The sequence below is a fragment of the Artemia sp. Qi Xiang Cuo genome, chromosome 8 (assembly GCF_049724085.1).
Source record: "Artemia sp. Qi Xiang Cuo chromosome 8, ASM4972408v1, whole genome shotgun sequence".
Classification (NCBI taxonomy): Eukaryota; Metazoa; Arthropoda; class Branchiopoda; order Anostraca; family Artemiidae; genus Artemia; species Artemia sp. Qi Xiang Cuo.
In genome coordinates, this window is record NC_142801.1 from 71,371,163 (window position 1) to 71,392,072 (window position 20,910).

The following is a 20,910-nucleotide window of genomic DNA, read 5'->3' on the forward strand; positions in this document are numbered from 1 at the left end:
ATACAACAATCCTTGAACGTTTCATACCAATCAGAAAAAATTATTCTGTCTCCTTTATAAGCCTTATTTTCTGGGGGGGGGGCGGATTTGGACATAATTGAAAATGTACCTTGTTCTCTTTTTAAGCTGTGTACTTTGTTGCTTAACACAGAAGTTGCATAACTTAGATCGTAAAAAATCTATTTTTTACGGTTTGCGCTGTGATTTATCGTCCTATGCGCCCTTCTCAACCTGCGCATTAGTATTCTGAAGCATATACCTCTACCCCTTTCAACTTCCAAAGTGCATTGAACTTTTATCTATTTCGACTAGCTTTATGCTTTTTGTGTACTTCTGAGTTTCGTTAGTTTCATATGTTTTAGGATTCAAATTGTGTACAAGCCACTCTGGGGGCGGGGGGGGGGGATTATATAAGATGATAAACGTTCATACAGCCAAGAAATAAACATATCAATCGATTCACCGTTTAATGCTACATCTAAATATGATCATTATTATTATTACAAATGTCGACCTGGCAAAATCCTCCCACTCCTAGAAGAGAATTGCTGACATCCTAGTTTTCGGTATTTTACTCCTGTTTAAGCAGAGTATAAATAGAAATTAACCAAGCATACAGATTTAGCAGAAAACAAAATCAACTTCCGAAGATATAATATGCATATCCTCTGATCATATCATATTCTAGTGGCGTAGTCTTGAGGAGGAAGCGTTTAACCCCCCTCCTGTATTTTGAAAAACGTCTTTGAGGGGTAATTTTCAATGAAAAAGTCTGTTTTTGCATTTTCATTGATATTTTTTAACGACAAGTTTGTCACCCTAGATTTTAGAAAATACATAACACCTCAACCCCCTCATCCCCCTAAATTATCGTGAATTGACGCCACTGTATATTTCAAGTTTTTCACCTCAATCATTACAAAAGATCAGTGCCCATAAAAGAACAGTGGTAGAAAATGAACTATCAGTTCAGACCCCCCTCCCCAATAAATAAAATTTTCTTTTCATTTTATTTTTATTGTCTTTTCTTTATTTCTTTTTTCCTTGCATTCTCCACCATATAGCATTACGGGGGTATATGCTAATGCATGTGATTTTGTTATTTATTATTTTTTGCTTATTGTATCTGAGTAAATATTAATCTAACATACCTTCGCACCTTCCGAAAAATATCGATTCCTCAATTAACATAAAATTCCGGCTTTTTGCACATATGGAAGTAAATATCCCTAGCCGTATACCAAAGTTCAGCAAAAAAAATCACCTTTAGAAAATATTTCACGTGCTATGTATCTTCTAATCTTATTGATCATTCTCTTTCACTTCAGATCCGCCGTCCATTTCTTATTCCTCTTAAAGAGGAAACCGCAGTGACATAATATGAAGTTGCTGGCAAAATGGAGTACGTTGCCCAGTTTGAATTACTAAAATATAAAGAACATTTATCAAACAAAAATGTGTTACTAGGCAATACTTAGAGTGGGAATGATGGAGGTATTGAATTTGACATTGTTCAAGCAAACATCGAGAACTGAAATCCAAGAATAACAAGTCATTAATAGCGCTGAATGGGTTATCGTAAAAACCAAAAGGTTCGAAGGAAAACATAGTCAGCGAAGATAAATATTTGTGCTTTCGAAATAAGAATTTTGAAAGAAAAATAGAAGATAAAAGAAAATCGAGTTTTAATGGCTACCTCTAGGAATTGTTCCTGGTTGACAGGAATTCATAAATGGTCTGATTTTGCAAATAAAAGAAATGAAACTGAAACGAAAGAGACATTTTAGGGATATTTTCTTTAGATCAGTTTTTTTGTTTGACAAAAATCATTCAGGTGCCCCCCCCCCCCCCAGCCTTCTTTGCACATGATCATTTGTTGTGATCTATAACCACAGTTTATATAATTAGCAGTATTATCTTTCCCTATCTCACCAACCCGGACCGAGGTACGATCGCTCCAGAGAATGTATAAACCGGTATAAACATAAGCGCGGCATTAGATCTTTTCACGGGTAGACAAAGAATAATCACCTACGGAACAAGTACTGACAAAACCACTTGGCCGGCTCACCAGCAAGTGGACAATAAGTGCAGAAATAAGTGGGAGGAGCTTTTTGTTCGCACCGAGAATGAAGAGCCAGAAATCATCTGCGGTAAACTTACTGGATAATTATATAAACTGTGTCTATAACCACAGTAGACAGAATATACCAGTAAGCTTATCGCAGATCATTTCTGGTGTTCGTTCTCGGTGCGAACAAAAAGCTCCTCCCACTTATTTCTGCATTAGCGGGAATGCGGGTTAGTCTGTTTCCGATTGTTTCAATGCACTTTGATGGAAACAATCGGAAACAGACTAACCTGCATTCCCACTAATCTGACTTCGCCTACGTTTATATCTGCAAAAACGTTCTCCGGAGCACTCGCACCCCGGTCCGGGTTTTTATAATGGGTGAGATAGAGAATGATCATACTGCTAATTCTATAAACTGTGGTCTATAACTAACAAATAAACTTTCAAATGGGGATAAATCCATTTATTTAGACAGTGAAAAAACTGGTACAAAAGTCCAGATATTTCGATCACATATAAAGCGATAGCCTTCAGTAGAAATACTAAAATAATAAAATTGAAATTAGTATAATTATATACATTAAAATAAATAACTTTTCAGGTCATTCACAAAATAATGAACTTCCAGATTATTCACTAGATTATTTTCAGAGAGAGTTCATTGACAAGGTTCATTCAAAGTTCTTGATGTAAAATTTCTTATTTAATCGTGCCCAAATGTAAAACAAATTTCCAATGAAAGTGGCAAAATCTTCCGTGTCTTCTAATTGCAAACCAATGTTGAGTTTATAGATGTTTACTGGGTTGGTCTCATTTCCCCATATATACGACGTATTTTCGACATAACACCTTTAAATTAGGTGTTGTTTTCTTAGACCATACTGCCGTTCTAAGACGAACGTCCGTCTTAGAAGATAGATCTATAACTACTTCTTACTTTTATTACTGCCATACATTTTATTACTATCATTCTACAGTTCTATTGAGGTTTTCAGCTAGGAGCTACGGAGGTTTCGATCTAGCTGTCTAAATCCATTTGTAAGTACAAATCGTTGTAGAGAAGTAAATTTCTCATAGGTGAAAATAGACAGTAGGTACCAACTAGTAAGCAATATTACTACTAATACTAATACTACTACTACTAACAACTCACCACAGCACCAAGCCGCCTGAGGCCAACACAGCCACGCACACTCCTCCTCCATTACAATCTATTCAAAACCTCCCTCTTTACGCCCTCCCTGGACGTTTCCATTTCCTTCAAATCTCTCTTTAGAACATCCTCCCACCCCAACCGTGGACGACCTGCCTTCCGTTTGGCCCTAGACGGTTGGCCGAAAAGGGCAATCTTCGGCACACTTTTTTTAAGTATGAAACATTTCATTACTTTTGTTGCTACGACCCAATCCACATTTCTTCGAAGTTTCTGAGGAAAGGGTTATCCACTTTTTAAAATCGTGTACATTAGGTGGCGATGTTAGGCATCTCGAAAACGTACCAAGTGTTGCGCGAGAAGGCAAGGCGTGGCGGAAATGTGCCTACGCATGGCGAGGGGTTGGATCATTGAAGTTGAATGTTCAGCATTTTTTTTTCAAATCAGTCACTTGTACACAAAGGTAGTAAGCGCAATTTGTTTTGAATTTGGTTTCAATGTATGAAATGTTTAGTTATGTTTGATACTAAAGTTTACGTTTCTACGGGACTCTGGACTAACAGAGGTCTAAACTTGCCTCTTCAAACCTATCACTAGCCCAAGTTGGCAACAGGTCCAAACTGGCGACAAATATCAGACAATATTTAACTGACAGTATTTAAAAAAAGCATTACAAAAATAAGCCATCAAATGCCCTGAGTGTGTCAAAAATCGATCAGATAAATATGTTTGCTTTCAGAAAGGGGATTCAATATACCTTAAAGAATCACCCTCATGGGCGCCCATAAGCTGAATTCCAGGAGGGGGGGCAAACCTCGTCTAATTGGTACTTTTAATGCTATATAAGAGGATTCTCAGAACAAAAATATAAAAATAAGGCAGCATCATTCAGCCAGGGGGGCGGGAGCCCCCCCCCTGCCCCCCCCCATATGGGCGCCCATGATCACCCTATCTCGTCCATTATAATTCTTTCTTTTTAGTTTGTATGGTCAAACCATTTAGAAATGATTTTGCAATAACTTGGAGATCTTGGATAAGATATTTGAGTAAATAACAGAAAACTAATAGCCTACACCCAAGTTCCTGGAAACCTTGGAAAAACCATTTAACGCGTTTTGTGCCGGAGATAAGAGATATTCAGTTTAAACGAAACCTACACCATCCGAAAGTGTGAATTTTGTGTTTTCGACTAAACAGAGGAGAATTTTCTGTTTAAAGTTCAGGAAAAGGCAGTCCCCGAAAATGTTATAGCATACCTGTCCGAAAGACGCGAAAAATACACTAAAAGGAATTTTCATATCAGCAATTTGGATACTTTAAGAGTTTCCTGTGGTCATCCGCTTTGATTGACTTTCGACCGAAGGAACGTAAAATTTCACTGTCCCTGAAGTCAAATTAGTCAAACTATAAATTCTCGACAGCTCTCGGTGATAGTTAGACCCCCGGGAGAATTTGGTAGTGGGCCCTTTGTCTTGTTGACGGTCAGCCGATGGTGAGGCTCGTAAAATAATTTTAAGGTGCCGCATCTTCTTAACTTAAAAAGAAAATGGTTTGTACAAAAATATTTTTAACTATTGAAAATGATCTTACAGTTAAGCTGGTTTTTTAAGTTCAATCGAGTTTATTTTAACAAGAAAACGAAACAAAAAAGCACAAAAGACACTGCTCTGTCACACAATCGACATTGAGACCAATAAATATAAAGATTCATCACCATCATGCAGAACGGCTCCCACTTTACTCCCAAGACAACCGCACGACTCCTGCACAAGGACTTATTATTACCTAACCTATCGGGTTTCTCCCTCCCTTCCCGGAAGCACAAACACCTCACCTAATTAACTGTAAAACAGTAAAAATAATCTTAAATACTAAACTAATTTTTATCCAAAATAACTTCTAATTATTTGACCTTCCACTAAATATTTCTTTAAATTATTTTTGAAGGACCCAATTTAGCTCTTGCGGAAGCATGTTCCACTCCATAGGGCAAGTCGCATCCGGGGCAAAATCCGAGCGCACCGTTGGTGTTCGTCTCACCCGAATGTCAAAAGCAGATCGTGTGTTTCGATGTTGTTCAGATGTAAAAATAGAGACTGCGGAAAGGAGATGGAAGTGACCCAGAGACGAACCTAAAAATATAAACTGAGCATAATAGACGGTAGAGTGAACCAATAGAGACACAGTCATCCATCCCCAGTTTATCCCTTAGGTTTATCCCCAGTTATCAGAAATTCGCCAGCCAAATGGAATAATTCATAGATCTAAAGACCGGTATGTTCGTTTTTTGGGCATTCTTGTTGATGAAAACCTATCTTTTAAACGTCACATTGATTTTATTAAAATGAAGATATGCAGGAGTCTCGGTATTTTAAGGAAGCCCAGACATTCTTTTCCAGGATCGATTTTGAAAATCCTTTTTCACTGCTTGATCCAATCTTACGTTTCTTACTGTCCAATTGTGTGGATATCAACTTTTTCTTCACTTTTAAAATCACTTTCTATGGTGTACAATAAAGCTAGAAACCTCATACAAGAAACCAATCGTTAATTAGTTATACGATTACTTGATCTTGAGTCACTATACATTCTTTCATGTGCATGTTTTACTTTTGCTCAGCTTCATGGTGACCTCCCCCGGCCCCTAAGTGTTCCGCTATCTTTTACCTCTGATCAAAATAATTAAAATCTTCGTAATATGACAAATCATGTTCTAGTTACATTTACTCCTTACATAAGGTCAGATTTTAATCCTCTAATGGGGTGTCATATTGTTTGGAATAAGTTGCCTGAATCAGCTCGAGTGTGCCACTCATTCGGTTTGTTTAAAAAAAATTGTTAAACATTCTTTGGCTTCGTAGATGTTATTTTTATTTATGTTTTTATTTTTTTATTTTTTAAGTCTATTTAATCTAATTAATTAATTTAGTTTATTTGTTTATTTTGTCTATTGTTTCCATTTTATCTATATTTTCTTTTCTTCTCCTTCGTATGTGAGTAAGTGATCATTTTAAATTTTCTTTTGTTTCATCTCTGAGTAAGCAATTCATATGTCTTCCCCCTTTGTACAGGCCAATGAGCCTTTGGGGGAATAATAACATGTAATATTGTATGTGCATATAATGAAGAATAAAACTTATCTTATCTTATCTATACTTCCAATTATTTTCAGTGCACGCCTATGGATTGAATCGAGTCTCTTCAGGGTGTGATTTGAACTTTGACTGCCAAATTGTTGCACAATATTGGAGTTGAAGTTTCAGAAGTCCGTTGTAAAGTAGACAAAGATTTCTTTTTATAGAAATGTTTGTGTCAGTTTCCTGATAATGCCAAAATTGCGGGAGAGCTTCAGTTCTACAGCCTGAATGTGGTGTAAAAAGGAGAGATTTTTGTCCAGAAGTTCACCTAGATACCTGGCAAAACTTGTTTCTGGTGGCCTAATCGTTCCTCGAGAAGTCGTAGTTCTAGCTATTTCTCGATGAAGAGTTCTGATTCTCGAAAAGAAGAGAACACACGATTTGTCAACATTAATTACAAGCCGATTTATATCCATCCATATGTAAGTTTCTTCAAAGATCACTTTTAGTTTACTCTGGAGTGCTGACATGCTAGTATCACAGGAGGCCATTGTAGTGTCATCTGCGAATGCAACCGGTTCATCAGAGTCACTGTCATTATTGGAAGTGTCTTCACCCCAGCATAGTTTGCAGCACCTTGAAGTCTTGCAATTTGGGTTTAGGATACGACTTAAGGTCATTTACGTGAACTAGAAATAACAGCAGACACAGAATCGATCCCTGTGGCACACCGAACTTAACTACGATATCGTTCAACGGATATTTTCCTATGCTAATATGCTGGTTGCTAAGGTAGGACTGGAACCATTCCAGTGCCTCTCCTCTAACTCCGATGTAATTTAATTTAATAAAGTAATATTCGATGATCCATACCTTCAAACAATTTTTTAATGTCAAGCAAGATAGCATTTGGCACAAGTCCCAGGTCAAGTGCTTTGTTCACAAATAAGCTCAGTGACGTCAGCGCATCTTCTGTTGAATGTCATGGTCTGAATTCGAACTGCCGTTGGTTTAGGAATCCCTTCGCTTCGAGAAAAGAGTAAAGTTGGTTCTTCATAGGCTTTTCAAAGACTTTGAAAAACACTGAGATAATTGAGATGGGTCGAAAGTTGGACGGGTTATCTTGAGGGTCCTATTTATGGAGAGGGACTCACAGACAAACGTCCGGCCTTAAGTCTGGCTTAAAATGTTAAACAAACGTATGTTTTGGGCGTCAGCCCCCCCCCTCAAAAAATATGGAGGGACAAAAGACATCCCTCTCTAATTACCCAATATGTTCTGTTTATCGTGTGAAACCATTACCATGAAATTTACCATTCAAAAAACGGTAATTTCAAGCTCTTAGAAAAACAAACTGGTACTTTCAAACTCTTAGAAAAACAAACCAGCCTTATTCAAAGGAAAATCCTTTGCCATCAAATAACTATATATAATGCAATAAACATTCTGTGTTTGACCATTATAGTGGGCAAAAATGTATGTTTCGCATAAAAGAATAATTTCCTCATTTCGCAGAACAAACGTCTTTTCAAAGCATCAGCCCCCCTCTCCCCACCCAAAAAAAAACATCTAAATATTCATATAAAGCTTAGAAATGAAAAGAATAAAAATCTACTTTATTACTGAATAGGTAGACATAAAAGCAAATAGGTTGAATGAAAAACAGGAGAGACGAAAATAAATATTTGCGATTTTTAAATCACAATCACAAAACAAAAGCACTTTGTGATTTTAAATCACAAAGCAAGAGAACATGCAGGAAAATACAATATTAAACGCTCCTAAAAAAATTAAAGACAACCGAAAGACAACCTAAAAGGACAACCGACTTAAAAGTCAAATTTCAAGTCAAAATTTCAAATCAAAAGTCAAAAATTCAAGTCAGAAAAAACGGGACGAGGACCATTAGTTGGGTGTTGGGAAGAAAATGTAAGGTTGAAATTAGTATTTTCTTCGGGGGGGGGGGGGCAGTATTTTCCGGTGGGACGCCTAGAACCGTAAAATATATTTTATTGCTAGTGCTGTATAAACTTGTCTTTAGAAGCTGTCAACGGCTTCTTTTGGGAAGCATACAGACATGTTTCGCGGAGGAATAAATTTTTTGGAATAATTTCTTTTTATTTTGTTTGACTAATTTGTCTGACTGGTAAGAAAAGGGAATTTTTAAAATAAAAAGTAGCAAGCGATCTGATATATCCCTAATCTCCGAAAAAAAAACAGAAACAAATACCGATTGTTAAAGTTAAAATGTACAAAAATTTATTTTTGGTAGACTAGAAACAGACATAGTAAAAGATAATAAAATTTTGAAAATGCAGAAGTAGGCCTAATTAACAACCTCAGAAACTCTAAAGGATGTTCGATACCATAAATGTCTTTTTGCGAGTCTCAGTTTCGGCTGACAGTCTCAAAGACAAGGGGTACATTAGCGAACTTTTGTAGCACTACAGGGAACTTCCAAAGAAAATTTGGTAAACATTGATAAAAGATCTGAAATGAGTCAACAGTTCGAAAGGCTAACGAGAGGCTAGTTTAAAACAAAGAAATTATAATCTTGCACTAGTTGGTAAGTAAAACGCTGTCTCTTCAATGTACATATAGTATAAATAATATCCACCCTTTATCGCCAAGGCTCTTAATCAAGGTGGTTAGCAGAACAGAGAACTCCAAAAGCTATCAAACTATTCAGTGATACTAATTTGAGTTGATTTCTGATGTTTCAAAGAAGGTATGCAAGAATATTTTTTTAGACTGCCCTTCCTTAATTTTAAAAAGAAAATTCTGCTCCGTTCGGAAAAAAAAACACGCTTTCTAATGATGTAAGTTTCATTAAATCTGAACCTCACTATCTCCGGCACAAAAGGGGGAAGTTAAACGGCTTTTCTAAGATTTCCGGGAAAGTATGTGTCGCCTTTTCGTTTTCTGTCGTTTATTCAGGTCTGTTGCCAAAGCTATACAGAGCTATAAAGCCCAAAACTATAAAGACCCATCAACTCTGAATAGTTTGGCCATTGAAACAAAATAAGTTTATAATGGACGAGATAGGTTTATGGTACCGAAGGACCAAACAAACTTTGATGAATATGAAACATCATTTTTGAAGACCAGAGATGTTTTTTTCTTCTGGAGGGGGAACATTGGAATTTCTTTACTCCAACAAACTTTCATTTTTTTAATTTGAAATGCTCCTTATTTTTGTTTTGTTAAATAAATGCTGATCCCCCAAGACAACTTGTATTCTGAGGCTTATGAAAATTCTGTACTTTCATGATTGTGCATTTCTTTATTATTTTTTTTCATTTGCTTATTCCTTGTATCATTTATGATCAATAACTAAATACACCACTTTAAAGAAATGTAATACCACTTACCTCTTACCACTTGCCTGGAGTCAATTATTATTCAGGAAGCTTCCGGAGAAACATTTAAATGGAAGTAGTTTTGAGATCTCCGCTGCTGGAGTGAACTAATAGACGCTCAAATGAACAAAGGTTTTTTGGTAATATTGTTATTTAATTTAAAAATACTATTAAAAAACGTTAAGAATTTAAAGAAAATTGGAATTTCATTGTTGGGGCGTTAAGATTGAAGTTTTGAGCATATTGCGGTGAAGGGCGAACGTGCGAAACTGTATTGACCTCAGGAGACTTGGTGGTGAAGCAAGTGGGTAGTGATATTAGCAGTATTCCAAAAACTTCCAATATTTGAAAAAATCATCTTTTTTATTTTCCTAAGACTGCCACGGATTATTTTATCTGAATGTAATAACAACTTTGAGGAATTCTTCTCAGAAGAACAATATGTAATGTCAAGTTTTCCGCTTAAGATTTTTTTTTTAACATAAGTAATAACAGAAATATCGTTGGGCCAAAACCAGAATAAAAATCAAAATATTTGTCAAAGAATATCATAAAATATCCATGGGAACGAATAGCCATATAAAAAACTCAAAGCATCAGCAAACACTCGATGATTGGTAAAAACAAAACACAAAAGACGTGGCTTGCACATTACGTACATAATTTCCTGTGCAAAGTGGCTAAGTAACGTAACGTTCAGCATAACGGTGTATGCTTAAAAAGTCCTTTTACTCTGGGCTACCATAAAAATCCCTAAAACCATCACATTCATCACCCGAAAGCATCGCAATCATTAGCAGCAAACAGTTTAAAATTAAAAATATGAAATGAAGATGGAGATACAAGCTGTATTGCAACGTGAGAGGCTCTCTATGAAAAGCTGATCAAATTTGTTCCAAAAAATTATTAATTACTCATCTAAAAATACCCATTTTGTTACTACTATATTGACTTTCCCATAATGTAACATGAAGTTGCGCATCGTCAAATTCCAAATATTAAATGCAATATTATTAAAAAATTATTTGGTACTTGTGCATTATACGGGCCCACAAAAGAAGTCAAGTTTGGTTAATGATAATGAAATAACAACAGTTATTTCACCCAAAAAACAACAGTTTAAATATCGTAAACGCAATGAAAACCACGCTTTGCATTCCATTTCTCTATTGCAAATACCCGTTTGACGGGTTTCGTCTCTCGTTTCCTTGATACAGTATATAGCGGTAGGCCCGTATAATGCACAAGTACAAATTAGTTTAATATTAAAAAAATGGTACTTATGTATTATAGCGACCACACAGTTGTTCTTTATCTGCAGTAAAACCGGATTCTCTGTGTGCACTCGGAGATAATTAGCTTAGCCTGAGTGAGATAAATTACTATGCAGGTAGCCTATATTTTAATTAAATATTTAATGTATAGAGTTGGTTATGTATTCAATATAATGCGTTTTAGGCGGCTTGGTTTCCATGATTCTCTGGTGTGGTTTCCATAATTTTTTTTAATAAAGTATAATATTTTTATCATTTTTTGTTAAGTATTATATTTTCATCATATTTTGGTATATCTCACCAGAATTATCCTAACTACTCTTCTTGGGTGTGGTCGCTACGGTAAATAAGTACCAAAAAAATATTAAAATATAAATATTTAAAATATAAATAACTTAGGCACTTGCGTAAGTTACGGACAAAAATAAATTCCGTACATAAGGTTACGTAAATCTATAGTTTGTGCTAATGTTAAAGGTTCTACAGCGTCGTGTGAATGAACTATAATAAAAGAAGAACAAAAGAAACCCTAAAAGCAAACAGTATGATTCATGTGCTCCTATTGTCAAAGCCAGTTTCTGCCTTTCTGTCCAACACAGTGAGACGCAAGCCGCAAAAAATAAAAATCAACAGAATAAAAATAAACACCATAGTCTCTGAATATTCATAGGAAGTCAAGTTTTGATTATCAAGATAAATATAAAAAAAGCTAGAAAAAAATAAATGTGAACTTTAAAGCATCATTTAACAGCCTACAAGGCTTTGAACAAAACACAGAACACCGTTAAAAAATAAACAAATAACACTTAAAATGTAAACAATATGATTCATGCAATTCTATTTTCTAAGCCAGTTTTATGTGTAAACACAAAGACGCCATTAGAAAAAAAAGTATTACAGAAGAATCAGTCTTTAAGAGACCTGTTAATGATATTATAAAATGGGCGACACGGCAAATAAACAAGTTGCATAAGTGATGCCAGATGGGCTGGGGTGGATTTAGAAAAGGGACAGAGGGGGGGCACTTGCCCCCGGTGGAGAGAACGGATATAATCATTTTGTAATTTTATTTTTATTAAAATAAAGTAAAGGACGCAGTTAATAAATGAATTTGATTAATAAATAATTGATTAATTAGTAAGTAAAATATATAGCATTATTAAATAATAACAATTAAAGTAATTAAATTAAAATAGCCTACTTAATAATAATCAAATAATTTAAATAATTAATTAAAAAATAATTGAAAAATAGGTTAATAATCAATTAATAAATAAAAAATAATTTTGTTAATAAATGAAAATTTTACTAAAATTTTTGTGGGAGACAGGGGAGGTGACACTAATCAAGATTTTGCCCCGGGCGAAAAACAAGCCAGAACCACCACTGCAGATAGGAAACATTTATGCCATTTTGGCGCTTTTTTTTAAGTAGTAGCTAGTAGCAGACTGTGTTCTCCAGGTCAGTGCATTTTTCAGACTATTTTTTTTATTATTATTATTATTTGTAGTTCCGGCAAATTCTCGATCAAAAAAGGTGCTTTTGGCATATTTCCGCTTTTGTGGCGGCGCTATCTTATACCAGGTATCTATTAATACTGAGCTACACACAGCAATGCCCCTTTTACTCCATCGTCTGGCGACTTCTTTAAAAAGGTAGAAAATTTCAAAGGTAATTGAATAATTGAGTGTATTATTTTGCACTTTTTTTAGAGTTAAATATGAAAAATCTCTGCAGATAATTTACTAGGATTCTTCTGTTTTCAATAGTTTGCTGCAAGTGAAAAACTTAATAGTTTTTAAGCAGCTGATATCGAAACAATATCTGTTACACGAAAACAGTAGGGGGTTGATGTTTCTAAAAGTCAACTATATTTTTTTCAATTTAGTCAACATTAATCTTGATGCTTTTATATTGATACGAAAATCATAAATTAAATCATAAACAAAACTTATCTAAAAGTAGAATTTTTTGATAAAAATAAAGTGTAGACTATATACACTAAAATCTCTTTTAAAATAACGCCCAAGTTAAAAATTAAATATACAAGAAATGAAATTACTTTTTCCCTACCGTCATCCCTTAAGTTTCCTTTCTTTTTTTAGAGTGTCAGAGGTAGCCTACGACGAAAAAACGCTGTTCCAAAAACCTCTCGATTGACACAAGAGACTGCGAGAAAAAGAATTCTTATTGGAAAGCATAGTCTGGAATATGTACAATATAGCGTATATCATAGTAGAACGGATAATGAATGTAAAAATAATATTAGGATGATACAATATTACAAAATAAACGACCTGGCGAAAGTCCATACGCTTCAGGCAGGGTCGTATCTACGATTTTTCTTCTGGTGGGGAGGGGTTACAAAAAGAATTTTTATTTGGGGAGGGAGTTAAGCTGTTTTTACCGGCTTTTTTTTAGACCAAAGTACGGAGAAATATTAGGACAAATAGACTTAGCTTTCTAAGAGAAATAGTCTTTTTACCTGCAGTTTAAAGGCCAATTTACGAGTCAGGGGAATATCTTGGGAGAGGGGAGAGTCTCAAACCCAGAACTCCTCCTCCCACTATTTTTCAATTTCGCTCTATTCTAATTAGGTAGTGCACTTCAATTAAGATTATTAAATTAATAGACATTTTAATAGATAACAAATAAATTACCAAATACATAATAAGTAAATAACTAAATAATAAATATGGTAATATATAAATAAAATTAATTCACTCTACCTTGATTAAATTATGTGGTACTTTCCCATTATATGGGCCTTTACAAGGAAACCAGTCCCGAAAAACCCGCTTTTGACAGGTTAATTCAAGACACCGCTATAGAGTAATGGAAAGCATAGCGTGGTTTTCATTGCGTATACGATATTTAAACTGTTCTTTTTTTGGGGAGGGAGGTACCTAGGTTATGTTAGGTTACGTATTTAATATATGTAATGCTTTACAAATTTTTCAATTTCGCTCTATTCTAATTAGGTAGTGCAATTCAATTAAAATTATTAAATTAATAGACATTTTAATAGATAACAAATAAATTACCAAATACATAATAAGTAAATAACTAAATAATAAATATAGTAATATATAAATAAATCAATAAAACTATCATTTTTGACCGAAGTTTTATTATTGACCGAATTCTAGTTCAACACCGCTATGTGAATTCACTTCCCCTTTTCATCCCCATCATCACTACCAGGTATATTTTATAATTAACGTATCTGACAAAAGAGAAATTATATTTCTAAAACATAAAGACTCCATTTTGTTATAAGAACAATGAAACTTAGTCTCGTTATTTGCCTTAAGAGTACAGTGACTGTTAAAGTGTTAATATGTTAAGTGTTAATATGTAAAGTGTAATATATATGGGACATCGTTAAAGTGTTTATTACATTCATTTATGCAATCTATGTTTATTTTTAGTGTTTGATTTTACATTATTTGAATTTTGAAAAAAAGCTATATAAAATACCCTTTATTTAACATTTGCGTTACTGAACTTAGGCAAATCTATGAGAAAGCAAAAAATTAATCTGAAATATCGATATCGATATATCGAATACCGAAAGTAAAAATATCGATATATCGATTAATCAAAATATCGCCCAACACTAATCTTGCAATCACCGAAAACGATAACTAAACAGGGGGGGGGGAAGCCAAAACAATTCGCTAGTGGCACTGACCTCGTCTGGGGTGAATTCCACTCCAAAGGAACTTCGAATAAGAAAAGGCGCTTATTTATCCATAATATTTACATAAGAGCGAGTCACGCCCTTCACTTGTGGCATGAGCACCGCTAAGAAAGACCAAGGGTGACCCCCCCACCCCAACCGAGAAACAATATGACCTTTTAGAAATGTAGCAAACGAGGAAAAGGATAATTACTCCCATTTAAATTCTAGTAGTCCTTGCCTCCGCCCTCCCATGGAAAATTCTCCAGCGGCATATTTGACTTCTGGTCAGCTGCGTGCAGGTCCAGTACTACTAATTCGATTTTGAGCATCTGGCTTACTAAAAATAGCCTTATCTCAACTTGAAACAATACTGTAAGAGTTGTTAAATGACCTTAACATTGAGCTGCTTTTCAGCAATATATACCAGCACTTTGAATAGATGTCAGCACTTACAATATTATTACCGTAGCACAGTTCGGATGGGGAAATTCAAAAAGCAGTATGTTACAAAACAGAAGTTATATAAAAGGGCAAAAAAATTACTGAACGAAGAATGTTTTCATCTTGCCACAAACACACTTCTGACCATAAATGTCAATTTATCAACTTTTAACTATAAATTTACATACTTATTATAAATATAAATTTATGAATTTATATTAATTTATGCATAATAGTACACATTGTTGGGCACAAAAATATAGACTTCAAAAGAATTGAAAATCAAATAAAATATAGGAGAGCAGATACGATCAGTCAATCAAGCAGATTTCTTTCAACAGAGTGGGCTATATATATCACTTTAAAGAAGTGTCACATAGCCCCTTTTTAATTCCAGTAGCCGAAAAAAAGCAGTAATATTTAAAAAATGCCAAAAACGGCAACTTGTACTTCAATTTGTTTTATATTAAATAGCTCTTTTCATAAAATTTCCTTTGAATGAAAAAAAAAGTATCGCGTAACGTTTACAACTGACTTGAACTGAATAAAGATCTTAGAGAGACATCGGTTTAGATATAGTTCAAACGCCTGTTTGGAGTAATTCCAGTTCGCTTTAAGTTTGACTTGAGCGTCCATTTTAATTTCTACCAGTTATAGGCTTTACTAATTCATCTATATCAGCATTGAACTCAACAGCAATACGGAATTAAAAAAAATACTTTAGATTTAATAGTAAGCTCGAGATATACACCACTTGCTTTATATTATATAACGTTTTTGACAGGACTTCCTTTTGTCATACATATATATATATATATATATATATATATATATATATATATATATATATATATATATATATATATATATATATATATATATATATATGTATGTAACAAAAAATAGAAACATAAAAAGTGTCAAATAGCATCTGCCGGATCTGATTTGAACTTGACAAAGATTTAAGATTGACATCGCTTTAGATGTATAATGAAATTCAAAATAAAACGCGCCCTATACTTCCACTTGTTTTATATTAAATACCATCTCTAATAGAATTCTCTTTTGTTTGTTGAATGCCGAAAAGCACCGTCATCGTTACTACGGCGCCGTCGAAGTTTTCGCAATGATGCGTCTGCTTTTTCACAAGTGTAGCCAAGCTCACAAATTGAGCAGACAGTTTTTATTAGAGTTAGTTTGTTTATTTTTATGATTCTGAATTTTATTGTAGGTTACGTCATGAATAAGCAATAGTAAAAAAAATTACTAAGAGGCCTGTTCATGGATGTGTTGAAAGCTCCCTTAGGGCACCGACGGCAGTAATGACGAAATCCAAGCCTTTAAAAATTCGTCGAGAGAAAACTTAAACATCCGTATATCTTTAAAAATCAGGGAAAAATCCGGATTTTTTAACAAAAAAAAAAAAAAAATGAATATCCAGTTTTGCAGTTCTGGGTTGTTGCGTGCCCCAAATGAAAAAAAAAACAAAACATGAGGACAAAGTCAGCAAAAAATAATCTAAAAACATGTGGCAGCTAGTTCTGGCTATTTATTATTACGGTTCAACATGGCAACACTGGCGAGAATATGACATTACCCAAAAACTTCATAAATTTAAAACAATCACAGGTGAATATGAATGCCCGCTATATGCTGATGCTCCGGAAACACTGTTGGCACCACTAGAATAAGGCAAATAGGGTGGACTGCGCCTCCAAACTTGGCTCGCTCCAGCCTCTAAATGAAAGGTTTGATGTAGCGTCGATGGCTGTTTTCTACAAGTACATGAATTCGCCTCCCTCAGAGCTCTCTTGCCTTGTGCCCTCCTTTGTCCAGCCGTTAAGGCAGACGCGAAGGCACACAGCTCGATCCAATTATCTAAAGGAGGACACGTCAAGAACAGAGTACTTGAGAAACAGCTTCATCCGGCGGTGCACTTCTATCTGGAATGATATTCAGGGGGATATTATTCCTGAAAATCCCTCTGTTGACTCCTCCATAAGTAGGCTCAGCAAACATTTAAAACCACAAGGTTTTATAACGAAGTAAAGGAACAGCGGCACATCCGAAACCTTAAAGTACCTGGTGCCGGGAATACAGGAATAAAAAAAGAACTAAGATTGTAAAAGGGCCAAGTAATGTGTCTTTTGATGGTAATTGTCAGTTATCCCGACCACACTCAAGAAGTGAAGTTAGGTTAATCATAATGAAATATACCAAAATATGATGAAAATATAATACTTTAGAAACAGAAAATTATGGAAAACGAATGAATTATATTAAATACCTAGTCGAACCAACTGTATATATTAAATATTTAACTAGAACATACCTCTATAGTAGTTTATCTCACTGAGACTAAGCAAATTATCTTCAAACACATAGAGAAACCGGTTTAACTCAAATCAAGAACGTGAGTGTCTTTGGGATAGCAGAAATTACCTTTTTGATGTCCTTAATACTTCAACGGACAACAAAAGGACATGAATTTATTAGACTTCAAAAACCCCAAAGAAAATATTGGCGAAACCCTTTTAGCCGCATAAACAGGGCAGAATTGTAGATGAACCTAAGAAGACTTCAAAACTAGCTATTTCAGCCAAATATTTAGCGACAATCAGTTGCAAAATAAACAAAAACAAAAACATAATAAAAAATAATAAACATTTTAAATAATAAAATAGAAATACTAAAAAAAAGACAAGAAACAAAAAACCAACGAACAGAATAACTTTGTGTCCTTTTTCGAACGAATAGGGCGTAAGAAGTCTCAACCCAAATCTCTACATGAGAGAACTCAAGGTTTTTCAAGTTGTTCCATTATAATTCATGTTCATAATCGACGGCTAAAAAAAAAAAGAAAAAAGATCTACGACAAACTCACTGTAAACCGCCTGAAACGGGCAGACCCAACCAAACCATTTAAGGTGGTTTTATATATACTACTGCTGTTACTAACAGCGCATTTCAGCACCAAACCGCAAGAGGTCAGCCCATCTCCTCCCTCCCAATCTATTTGGAACTCCATTCTTTACTCCCCTATGAACCCACGTCCTAAATATTCTTTCTTAATAATCTCTAGGACTGGGGAGACCTGAGTAGAAGGATCTTTCTCTAGGAGGGGGGAGGATCTGATATGACATTTAGGAGGGGGTAATACTGTCAAGATAAAATTTGAGCAAATTTGAAACTTCTCCTTCAAATTAAATGCAATCTATAGTTTAGTCAACGCAAAGTTGCACTATTTTTAATAGTTCATAAACTGTCTTTCGATAAAAAATAATAAAAAAAAAAAAAAACGAAGACGATCAAGCCGACAAAGCTAAAAAAACGGTAAATTTAATACCAATAGATACATCAAAAGAGTCGACTTAATTATGCTGATTCAAAATATATAAGATTCATCAAGTTTAGTGCTACCCATCAAAGGTTACGAGCCTAAGAAAATTTGCCTGATTTTTGAAGTAGATGGGAAAAGCCCACTAAAACTCAAGTCACACCATCAGATTCAGCGTACCGGAGAACCCTGTTGTAGAAGTTTCAAGCTCCTATATATAAAAATGTGGATTTTTTTTTTTACCAGGGATAATCGTATTTAAATAATGGTCCTGGAAGATCGGGAGAAGGCGCATTCAAACAGAAATTAAAATTTACAGTGCCCTTTTTAATTGACAAAAAAGATTGGAGAACAACTGACCCCCCTCCCACGCCCATTTATGTCCCAAAGTCTGATCGAAGTTTCGATATAGCAATTTTGTTCAGTACAATTGAAAGATCAAGTAACTATGTCTTTATAGGTAAAATGAACCCCCACAGTCTGTGGGGAGAGGCCTGTAAGTTATGAAATTTGTCCGTTGTTTACGCATAGCGTTTGTTGTTGGGAAGTAAATAGACATTTTTCAGGGGGGATTTTGTGCTTGTGGTGGATTTCCATTCGGAGAATCTTCCTTGGGGAGGAATAAGTCAGGGGGGGGGTGAATTTTCCAGGGGAACTGGGGAGATTTGACAGAATTTCTATACGACATTCTTTTTAATTGTCTTACATTCTCTTTGCCAACTCAATTTTGCACGTGGAGATGTTCCGGAGGAAACATCCGATAGGATATTTTCCGTGTGTTTTAATTTCCGGAAAAAATTTCCACGGTAGAGAGTATTTTCGGAGTAATCGAGAAACTGATTAGATATTGAAGTCTTTTTCAAATAAAAGTATGCTAAGGATAATTTTTCAGACTGGATCGCCCGCAAGACATTTTACGGGGAGGGAGGATTTTCAGCGAGGATGGAACTGTCTGAGGGAACTTGACGGGAAGGGGTGTACTTCACGTTTGATGAAATTTTCAAGAAGGAGTTTCCCGTGAGGGGGTATATATCATGGAGGGTGAGCCAGATTTACCTGCATTATTTGAAAAAAGAACAGACGTTTTTTTTTTTTACTGAAATTATGAAACAACATTAAAACTCCAAACGAACAGAAATTATTCCACATATGAAGGATTGTCTACTCCTCAATACCTTGCTCTTTACGCTAAAGTTTGATTGTCCCAATTTTTAAGAACGGTTACTGAAACACTAAAACTTTAATTAGAATAGGAAGCTTTTTTAAAAGTGCTAACAGCTTTAGCGCAGAGAAAAAGGTCAAAGCGTAAAGAACAATAATCAAAAGTATAACAAACGTAGCAACCAGCACGTAGTATATTATTTTACGAGTAAATGTCACGCATTGTCAAACTACCGACCATTTTACGTGGAAAGTGTTTTTTTGGGGAATCGAATAGTGCTGTTATTTTGTTATAATCATGTCCCCTTCTACAGAGCTACTACACTACGGTATTCCCCAGATAATAATCATCGTATTAAAAAATATAAATTTATTTTATAATAATTATGTAGTAAGAAATAAGGATCACACGCAAAAAAGCAAATTTCTTGAAAGAGGCAAGAAAAAAAAGTAATCGTGAAAAGCTCGCAATTTCCATGGGAAGGGAATAGATCCAATGTGACTCCTTAAAACCTGAATTTTGTGACTCTATTATCTGAAAAATCGCCCTCCAGTGGAATAAAATTTATTTTATTATAATTGCAATGACATTTTATTATAACTAAGCGGAATGAAGTTTTATTTATTATATAATTGTTTTAAAATTTGTGAATTGATTCTATAATAATACGCGTTGAGGACCACACGCAAAATAAGCAAATTATTTTGCCAAAAAAAAAAAAAAAAAAGCAATTTTAGAAGAGACAAAAAACAGGAATAATCACAAAATACTCCAGGGGGTTTCCAGGGGGAGGGCATGGATCCAAATTGACTCCTTAAAAACTGAGTTTCGTAACTCTTTTTTATGGAAAATCACCCTTTCAGTAGAATGAAATTTACTTTATTCGATTATATATTCCTGCAAACTGAACTATTCCTCCCTTGTAAACCATCAATGTAAATTGACTCGGGAAGTATTATTTCCCAAGATTTTCAGGGGAGAATTTAAGTCTTGGAAAACTTATAAACTAAGAGAAACTGAAACCATTTTCTTTTCTAGAAGTTGGAAATTCAGAAAAGTTGGAGAGAACAAAGACAATAAACCTTCGGAAATTGTTACCTAGATAAATAACAGAAAGCTTCCTTTAAAAAAGGAAAGGCAAAAATCAAAGGAAAGAATCGTGAAAATCAAATACAATGTGTAAAAAAGGTTTAAAAGAACAAAAAAAAGCCATGAAATAGAATTTTCTTATTCCAACTGACCTTCTAACTGATCTTCTTCGGATTATGCAGGCTTATCTTAGTTTTGACAAGATTTTTGAAGAAATTAAGTTTCCAGCTGGGGGGGGGGGCAAACTGGGTGTAGAGGG

The 20,910-nt window shown here is 34.6% G+C and overlaps 1 long non-coding RNA gene across 1 annotated transcript in view; it reads right to left on the reverse strand.

The window, feature by feature from the left end:
- Positions 1 to 1,286: 1,286 nt before the first annotated feature.
- Positions 1,287 to 20,910, reverse strand: part of LOC148949769 (uncharacterized) — a 241,024-nt gene continuing 221,400 nt past the window's right edge. The window contains exon 9 of the long non-coding RNA XR_016142099.1: positions 1,287 to 1,424. This is a non-coding gene — a long non-coding RNA (uncharacterized LOC148949769). The remainder of the gene's footprint in view (positions 1,425 to 20,910) is intronic.